The sequence below is a fragment of the Dipodomys spectabilis genome, unplaced genomic scaffold (genome assembly GCF_019054845.1).
Source record: "Dipodomys spectabilis isolate Male_0828 unplaced genomic scaffold, ASM1905484v1 ptg000002l, whole genome shotgun sequence".
Lineage (NCBI taxonomy): Eukaryota > Metazoa > Chordata > Mammalia > Rodentia > Heteromyidae > Dipodomys > Dipodomys spectabilis.
The window spans coordinates 10,870,598-10,887,780 of record NW_024870679.1 but is presented as its reverse complement, the minus strand read 5'-3'; the positions used below and the strand labels follow the sequence as shown (position 1 = coordinate 10,887,780).

Here is a 17,183-nt window from a genome sequence, read left to right as displayed (position 1 = left end):
AAGTCCTGTGAAAGTCACTTTTCATTGTTGTGACAAAATACCCAAATAAATAACTTAATGGAGGAGGGATTTATTTTGGCTCAGGCTTTCAGAGATTTCTGTCCATGTTCATGGTCACTTGGCTCCATTGCTTCTAGCACCTTCTGTGGTGAAGCAGGACACCATGGTAGGGAGGCTGTTGGGAACCAGAGTTTCTCACTTCAAGATGGACAGGCAGCCAATAAGGACAGAGGAGAGGAGATGTACCCTTCAAAGGCAGGTTTTCAGAGACCCCACTTCCTCCAACGGGGTCCCACCTTGTCCACCGTTTCCACCACTTCCCAAGTCTGTTCAAAATTGTGCCCACCGAAGAATTAATACATTCGTTAGATATGAGACTAAAGGGTCCAGAAACCCTATCAGCTGACCAGAAATTAGCAGAGAGAGCCAGCCTTCAGCAAAAAAAGGACAGTACCCAGGCTCTGAGTTCGAGCCCTAGGACTGCCACACAGGAGAGAGAGAGAGAGAGAGAGAGAGAGAGAGAGAGAGAGAGAGAGACAGACAGACAGACAGACAGACAGACAGACAGACAGACAGACAGACAGAGAGAGACAGAGAACGAGCATGAGCTTAACATCAATATGTTAAAAAGGAAAGGCATAATCCTGGCCTTATTTAGTTGATCACCAAATCGGATATTCATTTCAACCCGTCCATCCCCTAACGGACCGCAGGGGTGGTCTCCCTCCTCCTCGCTCCCAGCCCACTGCTGGCTTGGCGGGGGTCTCCTGGGCTGGAAGGACTGTCAGGGTGGGAGTAGGGTCATTTCCAGCAAACAAGTTGTACTGGTTGGCAAATCGACCCACGACTCGTGGCTAATCTTGTTTGCTTTCAGGTCACTGACAGTCATTTTTTAAAACGGGATCCGCCTCCTTGCCCTCCCTCAGGGTCCTTTGCCCTGAGGGACTTTGCCCTTTCTCCAGTGCTCGTCATCAGGTCATTTCCTGCAGCCTGCCAGTCTGGAGAGGCCGGCGCGGTGAAGAATCCCCCCGGATCTGTGCCCTGGGGCGACTAGGACGGGGTCGGATCCATCTCCCCCATCCCGGATCTGTGCCCCGAGGGCGTCTAGAAGGAGGCCGGGGTCCCCGGATCTGTGCCCCGGGGACGTCTAGAAGGAGGCCGGGGTCCCCGGATCTGTGCCCCGAGGGCGTCTAGAAGGAGGCCGGGGTCCCCGGATCTGTGCCCCGGGGGCGTCTAGAAGGAGACCGGGGTCCCCGGATCTGTGCCCCTGGGCCACTGACCGAGCCGCCGGGTACGGACGCCTTTAGGCCCAGAACTGGCGAGTGCGAAGCTGGGGCCGCCGGAGTCCAGCCCGGAACGGCGTTTGCCGGGGCCCCGGCGGAAGCCGGAACGTGTGGTGGAGCGGACCGCGGGAACCCGGAAACGCCAGGGCGGCACTGAGGTGGCGGCGGGAGCTGGCGGCGCAGCGGCTCGGCGGGCGCAGCGGACCCGGAGGGCTCAGCAGCCCCGGGCGCCCGGTCTTGCTGCCGAGCCGCGGCCCCCGGCCCGGGCAGCTGGCAGAGCCGTGGGGACGGTGAGTCTGGGCGCTCGCAGCGGGCGCGGTGGGCTCTGGGAGGCCGGCGGCGGCGGGGCGGGCCCGGAGGCGGCGGCGTGCGGGGGGCTGGTGTGGAGGGACGGAGCCGGTGTGCGGGGGGCTGGTGTGGAGGGACGGAGCCGGTGTGCGGGGGGCTGGTGTGGAGGGACGGAGCCGGTGTGCGGGGGGCTGGTGTGGAGGGACGGAGCCGGTGTGCGGGGGGCTGGTGTGCAGGGACGGAGCTGGTGTGCGGGGGGGGGGGGGGCTGGTGTGCAGGGACGGAGCCGGTGTGCGGGGGGGCTGGTGTGCAGGGACGGAGCCGGTGTGCGGGGGGCTGGTGTGCAGGGGACGGAGCCGGTGTGCGGGGGGCTGGTGTGGAGGGACGGAGCCGGTGTGCGGGGGGCTGGTGTGCAGGGACGGAGCTGGTGTGCGGGGGGGGGGGGGGCTGGTGTGCAGGGACGGAGCCGGTGTGCGGGGGGGCTGGTGTGCAGGGGACGGAGCCGGTGTGCGGGGGGCTGGTGTGCAGGGGACGGAGCCGGTGTGCGGGGGGCTGGTGTGCAGGGGACAGTTCCCATGCAGGGGGCTGGTGTGCAGGGACCGAGTCGGTGTGCAGTGGGCGGAGTCGATGTGCAGGGGACTGGTGTGCCCGGGACCGAGTCGGTGTGCAGGGGACCGAGTCGGTGTGCAGGGGGCGGAGTCGGTGTGCAGGGGGCTGGTGTGCAGGGACCGAGTCGGTGTGCAGGGGACTGGTGTGCAGGGGACCGAGTCGGTGTGCAGGGAGCGGAGTCGTTGTGCAGGGGGCTGGTGTGCAGGGGACAGAGTCGGTGTGCAGGGGGCGGAGTCAGTGTGCAGGGGACTGGTGTGCAGGGACCGAGTCGGTGTGCAGGGGGCGGAGTCGGTGTGCAGGGGGCTGGTGTGCAGGGACCGAGTCGGTGTGCAGGGGACTGGTGTGCAGGGGACCGAGTCGGTGTGCAGGGGGCGGAGTCGTTGTGCAGGGGGCTGGTGTGCAGGGGACCGAGTCGGTGTGCCGGGACGGAGACGTCCCCTGCCTGACGTATTACTTAGGTGGAGGAAGTGACACGTTGTCACCCTGTGGAAATGTGCGGGTGGAGGAGGAAGAGGTCCCTAGCAGAGGGGTGTGTCGAGCGCCAGAGGCAGTGTGCGCCAGGGGCTGGAGGTGTGCCGAGCCCCGGGCCTCTGTGGGCCAGGCTCGCAGTCAAGCCCTAACTTTGGTGAGCGCCCCTTGGGCCCCCATACTCCGTGCTACTTCGTGGTGGGCGCTGATGTCCCAGGACCGGGACCTTGTGCTCCAGGAGATGAAGGGGCTGCAAGAGATGGAAAGGCTGCCGAGGGTAAGGCCAGTAGGAAGGTATTCCTATCAGAATAGGAGAAAATAGGAGCGTGCGCACGTGTGTGTGTGTGTGTGTGTGTGTGTGTGTGTGTGTGTGTACACAGAGGATTTTAATCAGCATTTTAAAATTTAAACTGACTAAACCATCTTCAGTTCAGAATGGTTTTAGTTCCGACGAATTAAAGATAAATGTAATAATGGGCCTTACGTTATTTAGCAGATACCTTAACGTTGTATTGTTATAGTAGTAACCTGGACTTTTTTTTTTTTTTTTGGTAATTGTAGTGTATTAGTTGCAATCTTTGAAATGGAACCAGAGTTAAGTTTTTAACAATATATGACTTTGGAAGTTAAAGAGGCTATTTGGTGTAGTTTCTCGGTTGGTAGTCCTGTTCACTTTCTGGCTTGCTTCTTTTAAGGGGGTGACTTCTGCAGTACATTTCTAATCCTATCTTGCTCCCCTCTCTCTTTCACTCCCGATACCTACTCAGTAGGCTCTTTTGTCTCCAAACAGGGATTGCCACTTCTGGCCTGTCACCTCTCTTCTCTGTTACCACTTTTGTGCCCCTTTGCTGGGAAGTGCTCTCTTATAGAGCCTTACTCCCAGCCCTCTGTCATTGATTTTATTTTATTTTATTTGGGGGGGGGTAGGTGGTCGTGGGGCTTGAACTCTGGGCCTGGGCTCTGTTCCTGCGCTCTTAAGCTCAAGGCTAGCGCTCTACCTCTTGAGCCATGACACCACTTCCGGCTTTCTGAGTAGTTTATTGGAGGTAAGAGTGTCACAGACTTTCCTGCTCCAGCTGGCTTTGAACCTTGATCCTCAGATCTCAGCCTCCTGAGTACCTAGGATTTCAGGGGTGAGCCATTGGTGACGGGCTGTCATTGATTTTTAAAGACAAAGATGTTATGCCATTTTGCTCATTCTATTCTCGGAAGTATTCTATTGGCTCTAAAATTAATTTTTTAAAAAAGGATTTGTGGTACTAGAGATAGAATCTAGGGTCTGGTACATGCTAAGTGTCCTGCCACCTAACTACTAAATTATCAGTTCTAGAGTAAAGTGTAAATTAGGGAATAATTCAAAGTTTTTCATATTTTGTTTCCATGACTTAAATTGATATATCTTTCTTTCTTTTTTCAAAGTAACTTTATCCCACATATCCTAATCTATAGCCATCTATATGAAGCTTTCTGAAGTCTATTAGGTGTGAATATTTTATTTTATTTATTGTTTAATTATTATTTCTTTGTTGGTAATGGGGCTTGAACTCTGGGTCTAGGCACTGTCCCTCAGCTCTTCAGCTCTTTAGTTCAAGGCTAGTGCTCTACCACTTGAGAGCCACAGCACCACATTTTATTCTTTTGTGTGCTAGGCTTTAGAAATTGTCTAATACTTGCTAAATTTACATTGAATTATGGCTATTTGAGAATCTTAATTATCTTTATTAGAATATAAGCTGTCTAAGAGAAGTAATGGTACCTTTTACATTTTTTTTTAGTACTATAGTATCATGACTTTAGGCTTTTAATGAATTTGACACAAGAATAGGGTAACTCATTGTTAATATTTCAGATTATTATTATCTTACACTTGAAAGTGCCTTTCATATTCTAATACCTCACTTGATCCTACTAATAAGTTTTTGAGGTAGGATAATTATTATTGCATTCCATAGATAAGAATATTGAGGGCCGGGAAGGTGGCTCAGTGGTAGAGTGCTTGCCTTGCATGCATGAGATCCTGGGTTTGATTCCTCAGCACCACATAAGCAGAAAAAGCTGGAAGTGGTACTGTGGCTCAAGTGGTAGAGTGCTAGCTCTGAGCTGAAGAGCTGAGGGACAGTGCCTAGGCCCAGAGTTCAGGCCCCACAACTGACAAAAAGAAAAAGAATACTAAATGTATTTTGTTTTTGAGGTAGGCCTCATTACCTGAGCTAGCCTTGAATTCTAGCTTTTCTTCCCTAGTAACTAAGATTACAGGCGCGTACCACCATCATGCTTGGCCTTGTCATGTATTTTTGATCTCTCTCTCTCTATCTCTCTCTTATTGATGATTTGTTTTATAATAAGATAAAGAGGGAAAAATAGAGGATGATTTTCTGTTTCTCATACAACAGAAGGGAATACAGTTTAATCATTGTTTTAAAATGTGTTTTATTACATATTTGAGAGTATTTGCTATATATAAACATCAAATAACTTTAGGAGCTGGTGTGCTAATCAACTTCTCCACCAGATTGCCTGCCCAGACTTATTGATAGAAGAGATACCATCTCAAATGAAATCAAAACATCAGTTTGAGATAGATTACTGTATATTTAATGATAGCATTTTGGTTTAAAAGCATTTTTGCTAGGTTACATAGTGTAGTAGAAATTAACAGTTAAGATAAAGCTGAAAAATTTTGGTCACATCAAATAAAATACTAAGGTCAAGTTCATTTCACAAATTGTTCCTGTACCTGGGTTGTTTTCTCTGTAAAAATTGGGAAAGAAGCTTTTTTTTTTAATGCATATGTGCAATAAAGCCAATTTTAAACAACATTCCTAGTGTAAGTAGTATAAGTATATAAATATGAGTAGATCTTATAAAGGCACTGAATGAGTACTGGAATAAATCATTGTACTAGTAACTGCTGTATCTGATTTATGTCTTTAATCCTCATAATTGTCATATTAGGTACATACTGTTTTTTCCTGTTTTGTAGATAAAGAATGAGGTACACAAAAGGTTCAGTAATTTACTCTAGTTATTAACTGGTGAGTGCAAAGTGTGAACTCAGTCCGTATCCAGAGGTGTTCTCATTTGTATGATGACTGACCTCAGAGCTTAGACATGCTTTAAAAACAGGCTTTACTGCAACACCATGTGATTTGATAGAAATCTTGGTTCATATTTGAGCTCTGACATATGCAGGGGAAGCTGTTAGTTTGAAATTTGAGAACCTTAGTTTCCTAATCTTTAAATACCTCCTTCTTCAAATTATATTTAAATGAAATAATTCATGTAAAAACCTAACAAGGTATCTGACGTATTGTAGATTGCGCAAGGCTCTTTGATTCATTTATTTTATTTTTATTTTTTTGGCCAGTCCTCGGACTTGAGCTCAGGACCTGGGCACTGTCCCTGAACATCTTTTTTGCTCAAGGCTAGCACTCTACCACCTGAGCCACAGTGCCATTTCTGGCCTTTTCTGTTTATATCGTAGTGAGGATTCGAACCCAGGACTTCATGCATGCTAGGCAAGCACTCTACCACTAAGCCACATTCCCAGCCCAGCTGTTGAATTTAACGTCTTTTATGAAGTTAGAGTTACTAGAAAACATTTAACGAGAACTAGTTTTGGCTTATATCTATCTTTTACGTATTATGCAGAAAGAATTGTGTCTGGTTATTGCCACATTGAGAGTCTTACTTCATGAAGGGATCATTTATTTCTTTCTTGTGAGGATTTGGGTACAGTGGAGTGAATCCCTTTTATTAGTCTAACAAAGTAAACTCCTAAAATGTTACTGATAATAGCAACTGGTGACAAATACAGTGATGACTAAAAGAAGGAAATGTGTAGATGTCAATAGATTAGTTTGATAAGATTTGTGAGTGCTAGTATAAAAAGATATGTGTAGGGCTGGGAAGGTGGCTCAGTGGTAGAGCGCTTGCCTTGCATGCTCAAGGCCCTGGGTTCGAGTCCTCAGTACCACATAAGAAAAAAGAAAAAAGCCGGAAGTGGCGCTGTGGCTCAAGTGGTAGAGCGCTAGCCTTGAGCTGAAGAGCTGAGGGACAGTGCCCAGGCCCAGAGTTCAGGCCCCATGACCGGACCCCCACCCCCCAAAAAAAAAGAAGATATGTGTAAAATGTCATGGGAGAGAAATAAAAGAGTTCAGTCTTCTTGGAAGTCTTGGAAGGAGAAAGCTTTTGATTTTCCTCCTCCAGGTACTGCTGGGCATCAAACCTAGGGCCTTTGACTTGCTAGCCTAGTGCTCTACCACCGAACTGTAACTCCATCCCCAGAGTTTGATTTCTTTAAAAGACAAATATTTGTTCAGAAATAGGTGGAGGAATGTGTTTGAGAGAAGTAATCGTTTATGGCAGGAAGTTTAGGTTAGGACCAGATTATGAGTAGTAATTTTGGGCTGTATCCTGTATTTAGTAAGGAGTTGGTTAAGTTTCACTAGGGAAATTTTACTAAGACATCTGCTGAAGGAGAATAGATTTGACAGAGTCAGAAGCCTGTCTATCAGTTAGGTAGAGTGACATGGGATTTGGAATGGTAAATATTGAGGAACAAGCATAATTAATGCAATCCATATTCTGTGTGATTTAAGCCCATAAGAACTTAGTACATATAAACTTCTGACACTATAAGCTTTCTTGGGAGGGAAGGACTGCAAGTTTATGTTAAGAAAGAGTGGTGGTTTAAGTATTTAGAAGTGTAGCTCAGTAGAGAGTTGCCTGTCTGGCATGAGCCAGCACTGCTGAAAAAAAGAAAAGAAAAAAAAAAAACAAGCAAAAAAGGAAATAACCAACCTACCCGGCATTTTTAATTCCAGCACCAGAATCTAGTGCTCAGGTGAGTATGACCATCTTCTGATAATTTCCCAAATGCAATCAGCTAGGATTAGAAAAAGTTTTAAAAGCCTTTTAGTCATACCATAGCTCCAACCTATTTTATATGTTCTATTAAGTTTCAATTCAGTATTTTCATTGGTGAGCACATTTTTCTAAAACTTTTACCATTTTTGAATGACAGGAAAAAACATCCCAATGCCCATTACCTTTCAGGTTTATCCTAGGCTGATTGCTTTCTGGAGAGTTATGTGTTGTCTAGTCTATTTATTTTTATTCCCCCTCCCCTTGGCCTTAGCCTTTCCTAATCTAATTTCTGTGGGCCCTACATGGCTTAATTTTTGTTTGTTTGTTTGTTGGTCATGGACCTGGGCGCTGTCCTTCAGCTCTTCAGCTCAAGGTGAGTGCTTTACTACTTGAGTCACAGCACCACTTCAAGTTTTATGGTGGTTAATTGGAGACAAAAGTCTCATGGACTTTCCTGCCCAGGCTGGCTTTGTACTGTAATCCTCAGATTTCAGTCTCCTAAATAGCTGGGATTACAGGTGTGACCCACCAGCGCCCTTTTTTAATTTTTAATTTTTTTATGATATTGGTGATGAACTTAGGGACTTACAGTCTCTTCCTTGTTCAACAACCACTCTTTTTTTTGGGGGGTGGGGGGTCCAGTCGTAGTGCCTGAACTCTGGGCCTGGGCGCTGTCCCTCAGCTCTTCAGCTCAAGGCTAGCACTCTACCACTTGAGCCACAGCGCCACTTCCGGCTTTTTCTTTTTGCTTATGTGGTGCTGAGGAATCGAACCCAGGGCCTCAGGCATGCAAGGCAAGCGCTCTACCACTGAGCTACCTTCCCAGCCCCTCAACAACCACTCTTAACATTTGAGTCATGCCAACAGTTCCTTTGGCCTTAGTTATATTTATTTTTTTCCTGGTATGATTTTAACTCCCCCTCCAAATCCTCACCCCCTATCCCTGGGCTGGCCTCAGACCGTATTCATGCCTCTTGAATTGCTGGGATTGCAGATGTATATCACCATTCTGCTTTGTTATGGAGGGCAGTGGAGTCTTGCTAACTTTTTGCTTGGCTGGAGTGAAACTGATTTTCCTGATCTCTGCCCTTTAAGCAGTTGGTATTACAAGTGTGTACTACCACACTCAGCATCCCATTCCCTGCTTCCCCACCTCCCCCCCTTTTTACCCCCCCGCCCTGCTTTCCAGGCTTTTTACATTAGTGTCCAATATTTTGTAGAGTACCATTAAATCCTGCCTTTAGCAATGAGAAATTTCCACAGCAGAAAATGGCAGAGCAGAGTAACAGATTGGAGGGTGGGAAGGAGCACTTCCTTACTTGGAAACTTGTATTAAAAAGAGATCTTAGTGATATACCCAGTAGATCATTCTGTTTTCCAAATCAATGACTTTATGTTGGGTACAATAATACTGAACAATTTTTTTGTTTTTTTTTTGGGTCCGGGCATGGGGCCCAAACTCTGGGCCTGGTGCTGTCCCTCAGCTCTTCAGCTCAAGGCTAGCACTCTACCACTTGAGCCACAGTGCGACTTCTGGCTTTTTTTCTTTTTGCTTATGTGGTGCTGAAGAATCGAACCCAAGGCCTCATGCATGCAAGGCAAGCGCTTTACCACTGAGCCACCTTCCCAGCCCCCTGAACAATTTTTTTTAAGTCTAAAACTTAGAATGTATACAGGTTATATGTTTATATTGTTGAAAATGCATTTGAATGCCGTTGATTTTACATGAATGTAGTAAGGGAAATTCTGCAGTCTGTGAAAGAACATGTTAAAAATTGGCAACACTGCAGCTTACCTACAGGTCATATTGTCTTTTATATAATTGGACAGAGAGGATAGAAGTAACAATGCAGAGCTGTTTAACTTAGATTGTAATGGGATATTAGGGGCAGTAGAGTGGTCACTTAGTGGACTAGAGATGTGGTGCAGTATGTGCAAGATTCTGGGTTTGCTTTCAAACACTGCAGAAACACACCAAAAGAAAAAGTCTCAGTGAGCAAGAGTTTTGCTTTTTTTAGGCACTTAAGGCTGAGCACTATGGCTCAGGCCTGTTATCCTAGCTATTGAGGAGGTTGAGATCTGAGAATCAGGGTTTGATGCTGGCCTGAGCAAAAAAAATCCAAGAGACTCATCTTTAATCAGTGAAAAGCCCAAAATTGGAGTTGTGACTCAAATGGTAGAGTGCTAGCTTTGAGTAAAAAAGCCAAGAAAGAGGGTAAGGTGTTGGGTCTTTGTCCGAAGCCTCCCTTAGCCCAGTAGCCCTGGAGACAATCAGACCTAGCTGGGAGTCAAACCAAGCAGGAACTCGTTTATTAACAGGGAGCATCCCCTTTTTAAAGCAAAAGCCTGCGTGGGAGGAGAGGAAATGGAACCAACCAATCACTGAAAGGCCACACCTTATCATGCACCTAAGCTTCCATGAGATGTTTACACACTGAACCTAAACAAATCCAGCTCTGCCCACTCAACTTCCTCTCAGGGCCATCTTTGCTATCCCCCACAGTGAGGCCCTTAGTTCAAGCCCAGTACTTGACATATATGCGCATACACGCTTTCATGTGAACACACATACATACATGCATACACACATACACCCCACTTGGGAGTAGAAGCTATTATATTATTATTATTATTATTATTAGAAGCTATTATTTCTGTTATAGAACACATTTTTTATAACAGTAATATGAATTACTTTCTCTTTATTTCTTTCACTTCTATAAAAAGAATATTTTTGAATTTCCACAAGATTAATTTGTGTTTTAAGAACAGATTACTGCCTTTTTTTAAATACCATGTTTCCTTCTGAGATTGTTAGAAAAGAAGATATAGCTGGGTGCTGGTGGCTCATACCTGTAATTTGAGCTCTTCAGGGGGTTGAGATCTGAGGATCACGGTTCAAAGCCAGCCCCTGCAGGAAAGTCTATGAGACTCTAATTAACAGCAACAAAAGCCAGATATGAACTGTGGATCAAGTGGTAGAGTGCTAGAAAAAAGTTCAGGACCAGAAAAAAAATTTCCACTAATTTTAGATAATTAGTTTACAGCTGTAAGTCCTAGTTTTTATCGTTTTGGCATGCTGTGAGATAATGGAGAAAAATAAATCTGAGCTTAGCATTTCTATATGTATTTACTTTCTCTGTTCATTTACTTGGAAAAACCTTTAGAGCTTTATATTTTATACCATAGTTGTTTCTGACTGCTATATAGTATAAACTTATATTTGTATAACACAACTTGTGTTTTTATTTTTAGTTTTGCTACATAGCTCAGACTAGCCTTTAACTCACTGTGTAGTTCAAGTTGGCCTCACACTCAAAGTCTTCCTAATTGAGCCTCCCAAGTGCTGGGATTACAGATGTGCAACCATGATGCATGCCTTAAACTTTTGTTTCCAACATACTTTGTTATCTAGCAGACTATTTGTACTAAGGGAGTATATTTTAGAATTAATGTTTAGTGAAATGAAAATGAAAGCTCATTCAATTATAATAATAGAAATTTAGTCTTTCATTTTTACAATAGAATAAAAATTATTTTAGTATATCTTAGTAGCTCTTAAAATGTGTGTTTTATTACAGGGCTTTTTTTTTTTTTTTTGGTTGTGGGTCTTGAACTCTGGGCCTGGGCACTGTCCCGGAGCTCTTCAGCGTAAGGCGAGTGCTCTATCACTTGAGCCACAGCACCACTTCCAATTTTCTAGTGGTTAATTGGAGATAAGGAGTCTCACAGATTTTGTGCCCAGGCTGGCTTTGAACCGTGATTTTCAGATCTCAGCCTCCTGAGTAGCTAGGATTACAGGTGTGAGCCTCTGGGGCCTGGCTGTTTTTTTGTTTTTTTTTTAGGTCGGTTGTGGGGCTTGAACTTTGGGCCTGGGCGCTGTCCCTCAGCTCTTCAGCTCAAGGTGAGTGCTCTACCACTTGAGCTACAGCGCCACTTCCGGTTTTCTGGTGGTTTATTGGAGATAAGAGTCTCACAGTCTCTCCTGCCTGGGCTGGCTTTGAACCTCGATCCTCAGATCTCTGCCTCCTGAGTAGCTAGGATTACAGGCATGAGCCACTAGCGCCCGGCTGTTTTGTTTTTTTAAATAGCTCTTGCTATATAGTCCAAAGAGGCTTTGAACTCAGGATCTTCTTGCCTCAGCTTCCTGCAGGTTATTATGCCTGACTTTATTACAGTTTCAAACATTGACTAAATCTTTGATTTTCATGGCTGGAGACTTCTTTTTTTGTGTGAAAATACCGTATAGAGGGGTTACAATTACATGGGCAAGATAATTAGTATGTTTATTATCAAGCATTGTTGCCTCCTCCTTTGTTTCCCCTTCCCATTCCTTCCCCACCCCCACCCCCAAAATTGTAAAGTTCGTTTTTCCACATAATGACTTGTAGATCTCATTGTTGCAATAGGTGGGATAGGAGAAACCCTAGGTCTCCTTGGCACAGGCTGAAATTTTCTTAATAGAGACCCAGAAACACAACAAATCAAAGAAAGGTTGGACAAATGGGATTGCATGAAATTGCAGAGCTTCTGCATGGCAAAGGACAGAGCTAGCAAGATCAATAGAAAGCCCACGGATTGGGAGTAGATCTTCACTAGCCATACAACGGACAAGAGTCTCATATCTAAAATATACCTGGAACTCAAAAAATTAAATTCCCCAACAACAAATCCTCAAAGAAACAACTGCCCAACAAATAAGTGGGCTAAAGACTATCCTCCTGTTTACATTTCCTACCATAGCTGGGATGACAGATGTGCCTCAGCACACATAGTTTTTTCTATTGAGATGAACTATCATGAACTTCTTTCCCCACCTTTTTTTTGGACAGCATTGGAGTTCACACTTAGGGTCTCATACTTGGTAGTCAAGCACTCTACTCCATGAGCCATACACACCTCCAGCCCTTTTAGCTATAGCTATTTTGAGATAGGATTACACTTTTTTGCCCAGCCTGGTCTTGATGACAGTGTTCATATTTCCATTTCCTACAGTAGCAGAAATGAGAGGGATGTGCCACCACACCCAACTACTGGTTGAGATAAGGATCTCAAAAAAGCTTATTCCTTGGGCTTGCCTTGAACTTCCTGGACCTTTTTCCTCTACTTCATGAGTAATTGGGATTACTGGTGTAAGCCAGGGGTCTCCAGTTAGGGTCGCCCTCCCCCACGGTTAGAGATTGTGGTCCTCTTGATTTCATCCTCTTGCACAGCTGGGATGACAGGCATACCCAATTGCCCCCAGGTTGATCCTCCCTCTGCCTTCTGAGCAGTAAGGATCACAGGCTGGAGCCACTGGTGCTCAGTCCTTGTAGGAAGTTTTTGTGAAACCAAGAATAGTCCTGAAACAAAAGGATTAGCAACATCTGAAAGGATAAAAGTTACGTGGTAAGAGAAATACAGCATAGAAAGGACAAATTAATTTTTAAATAGGGTCTCACTATGTACCCCAGGAAGGCCCCAGCTTGCAGTCTTTCTGTCTCATCCTCCTGAGTGCTAGGATGACAGGCATAAACCTCACTGGTTTGAAATTAAATCGTGTGTGTGTGTGTGTGTGTGTGTGTGTGTGTGCTGTTATTGAAGCTTGCACTCTCCCTTAGCTTTTTCAGCTCAAGACTGGCATTCTACCACTTGAGCCATCGTGTGTGTGTGTGTGTGTGTGTGTGTGTGTGTGTGTGTGTGTGTGTGCTGTTATTGAAGCTTGCACTCTCCCTTAGTTTTTTCAGCTCAAGACTGGCATTCTACCACTTGAGCCATACCTCCACTTCTGGCTTTTTGCTGGTTAATTAGAGATAACAGTCTCACAGATTTGTTTACTCCAGCTGGCTTTGAAAACCTCCATCCTCAGATTTCAACCTCCTGAGTAGCTAGAGATGAACCACTGGCATTCAGTGTAAAATTAAGTAAACATGAGATTGTTTTGAAATTAAATCTTTTTTTTTTGTCAGTCATGGGGCTTGAACTCTGGGCCTGGGCGCTGTCCCTCAGCTCTTCAGCTCAAGGTGAGCGCTCTACCACTTGAGCTACAGCGCCACTTCCAGTTTTCTGGTGGTTTATTGGAGATAGGAGTCTCACGCTCTCTCCTGCCCGGGCTGGCTTTGAACCGAGATCCTCAGATCTCAGCCTCCTGAGTAGCTAGGATTACAGGCATGAGCCACCAGCGCCCGGCTTGAAATTAAATCTTAAACATGAAATTGTTTAGAGTTTCTTGTCAGGTATGATGGGAAAATACTTGACAGTCTAATAAAGAAACAACTAAACTTTATACAATATAGAAATATAACCCGTAATCTTTGTTCTAACTTCTATTTAATGATTTATGTTAAGTAACTTATTCTATGAATATGTGTTCTAAAAAAGCTACGTATTTAATATAAATTCCAATACTTTAATTTCATTGAGCTTTTCTGTCCTTTGGCAGCATAATATATTAAATTATAATTCTTTGTAAGTAAACTGATATAAATGATCATTTTTCTTTTTTCCAACTTGTTAAACATACAGTATTGGAAACTAAAAACATTAATAACTACTTAATAATTAAAAAGCATTAATAAGAAAAGTATTATTTAAAATGTGTATGTTGATGTCTCATGCATGTTTGGAAAGGGAAAAACAAACATCTTTGGGTTTTTTTTTTTGGGCCTAAACTCTGGGCCTGGGCGCTGTCCCTCAGCTCTTCAGCTCAAGGTTAGCGCTCTACCACTTGAGCCACAACACCACTTCTGGCTTTTTTCTTTTTGCTTATGTGGTGCTGAGGAATCGAACCCAGGGCCTCAGGCATGCAAGGCAAGCGCTCTACCACTGAGCCAACTTCCCAGCCCCAAACAAACATCTTTGTTTAGCAACTGACCTTTACATTTTCACTTGCAAAGAATGAGAACATTGCTATTTAAACAGGTACATTATGAACTTAGTAGCATAGGATAAATAGAAGACTTCTTGAACTGAACTGAAATTTACAGTTTGACATTTTCCAGGAGATTCATGTGCCTATGCCAAATGTTGCTGGCAACTTACTTACTTTCCATATAGAGATAAGAGACCAGGATGTCCTTGAGTTTTACAGTAGCATGTAGTATGAGCCAGCCAAGCTGATATTTAACTTTATAGTCTTGTATTTCTAGTTGCTTGATTTATTCAAGAATGAATCATCCAACTCACTGTTTTCTTTATTTTTAAAATGAAGAGCTAATGTAAGGCCACTTTGGAAACCTCTACCTTCAGGATTCTTTTATGACTGCAGGCTTACAGCAGTGAGGCAGATGCTTGATAAAGCCCATGTCTTCTTATGAGCTTGTTCCTCTGCGTAACAAACATGTCTGCTATTTAATTATTGTCTCTGAAAGTCAAGTCACCTGCTGAAGTAATTTTTCTATTAACTGTATGTATTTTTATATATTTAGGGGTAGAACTGTGTATTTTACCATTAAACAATTATCCATACAGTACCAGTGTGGCATTGTTTTGTGTTTGGGGCATATTCTGTTAGGGTAGGAATTATCAGATTTTATAAGGTACACTTCTGCCTTCAAGAATTGTTTTCTCTGTAATAATAATACTCACCCTAATGATTATTAAATATATTATTTACTATTAAAGTAGTAGGAGGGAAGGGAGAACTGTCATATGTCTTCTTTTTTTTTGGCCAGCTCTGGAGCTGAACTCTACTACTTGAGCCACAGTGCCACTTATGGCTGTTTCTGAGTAGCTTATTGGAGAAATGAGTCTTATGAACTTTTCTGTGCTACCTGGCTTTTCAAACCATTAACTTCAGATCTCAGTCTCCCAACAGGCATGAAACCACCAGCTCCTGGCAGCACTAACTTTTTAAAGTTTGCCAGTTGAGAGCTGGATGTGCTACCACCTACCTGTAATACTAGCTACTTGGAGGCTGAGGCAGGATAGTTGGTTGAAGCTAGCCTTAGCAACATAGTAAGAGTCTGTCTCAAAAATGAAGCCAGCCATTCTAGTACATGTATCTCATTGTGTTTTTTTTTTTTTCCTCTGATGGCTATGATGTTAAACTTTCTTTGTGTGTGTGATTATTAGCCACTCATTTGTATGTATTGGTGAAATACCTTTTGCCTACCTTTAAATTGTGTTTTCTATTTGTAGTGTTATGAGAAGTACATAACTCTATGTGTATATATACATGTTTGTAGTCGTATATGAGTGCTGAGAGTATTCTTCTCATGAAGTAGCTTGCCTTTTATTTTTCTAGTATCTTTCGAAGAGCATTACATTTTTTTGACATGTAGTTTATACATTGTTTCTACATTTTTGGTTCATGTTGTGTTCTGCTTAAGAAATCTTTCCTTTTTTATAGATGAATATGATTTTCTCCTGTGCTTTCTTACTGAATATTTAAGGTTTTAGCTTTTATGTTAGTTTTTCCTCTTTGGTTCACAGTGCTGGGATTGAACCTTGGCCTGGTACATGCTAGGCAAACACTCTGTCTCTGAACTACATCTTTAGGCCTATGATAATTTATTATTATTACTATATATATATATATATATATATATATATATATATATATATTGTTCCTGGGACTTGAACTCAGGGCCTGGGCTCTGTCCCTAAGCTCTTTTGCTCAAGGCTAGTGCTCGCTTTAGCACTTTGAACTACAGTGCCACTTCTGGTTTTCAAGTGGTTAATTGGAGGTAAGACTCTCACAGGGACTCTTCTGCCCTGGCTGGCTTCAAACCACAATTCTCAGATCTCAGCCTCATGAGTAGCTAGGATTACAGGTGTGAGCCACTGATGCCCGGCACTACTACTACTTTTTTATGGTGCCACATTATCACACTCAGAGAGTGGCTTTTGTATGCTAACTATGATAGGTGTTTGATCCATTTCTGGTTAAAATTTGGTGGAAGGCTGTTAAGGTAAATGTTTATTAAAAAATACTGATAACACATTGTTTTGGAGCTATTTGTCACAAAGATGGTCTTTTTCCTTCGCCACCTTTGTCAAAACTAGTTGACAGTGCTTTAACCCTGAGGTCTCAGTATCTGGGAGGCTAATGCAGGAAAATTTAGAGTTTGAGGCCACCCTGGGCTACGTAGCAAGACCACATGGCCACACACATACAGAGTGTGCACTGAGTGTGCCCTTCCTCCCACATTCACATGTTGACATCCTGACTTTCAACGTGATGATACTAGGGAGATAATGCCGTTTGGTAAGTACTTTGATCATGTGAGTAGAGCTCTCCTGAATGGGATTAATGCCTTCATAAAAACAGACCCCAGAAAACTCTGTACTCTGTCACATGAGAATACCATGAGAAGATAGCAATCTGCAAATCTAGAAGAAAGACCTCACTAGAACCTGATCATGCTGTCACTTTGACCTTGAACTTTCAGCTTTAATTAACTGAGAAATAACAATTTGTTTTGTTTGTAAGGAACTGATTATAAGGTACTTATGGCAGTTTGTTCTAAGTAGGAAATACAGATCTAATTCTGGACTGTATTCTGTTCAATTGATCCTTTCTTGTGTCCTTATAATAATATCAGTCTTCATAGATTTAAGTGAGTCTGGAAGGTCCAGTAGTTTGACTCTTTCAGTTTGTTCTTCATTTTCAGAATTGTTTTGGTTGTTAAGTCTTTTGTATTTACATACAGATTTTAGAAATCAGCTTGTGTCAGGGAGGACCAC

General features: G+C 43.7%; 1 protein-coding gene across 1 annotated transcript in view; it reads left to right on the top strand.

Moving 5' to 3' along the window:
* The first annotated feature begins 1,287 nt into the window (after positions 1-1,287).
* Positions 1,288-17,183, top strand: part of Slc35a3 (solute carrier family 35 member A3) — a 38,656-nt gene continuing 22,760 nt past the window's right edge. The window contains exon 1 of the mRNA XM_042683006.1: positions 1,288-1,573. The gene's annotated coding sequence lies outside the window, so the exon portion shown is untranslated. The remainder of the gene's footprint in view (positions 1,574-17,183) is intronic.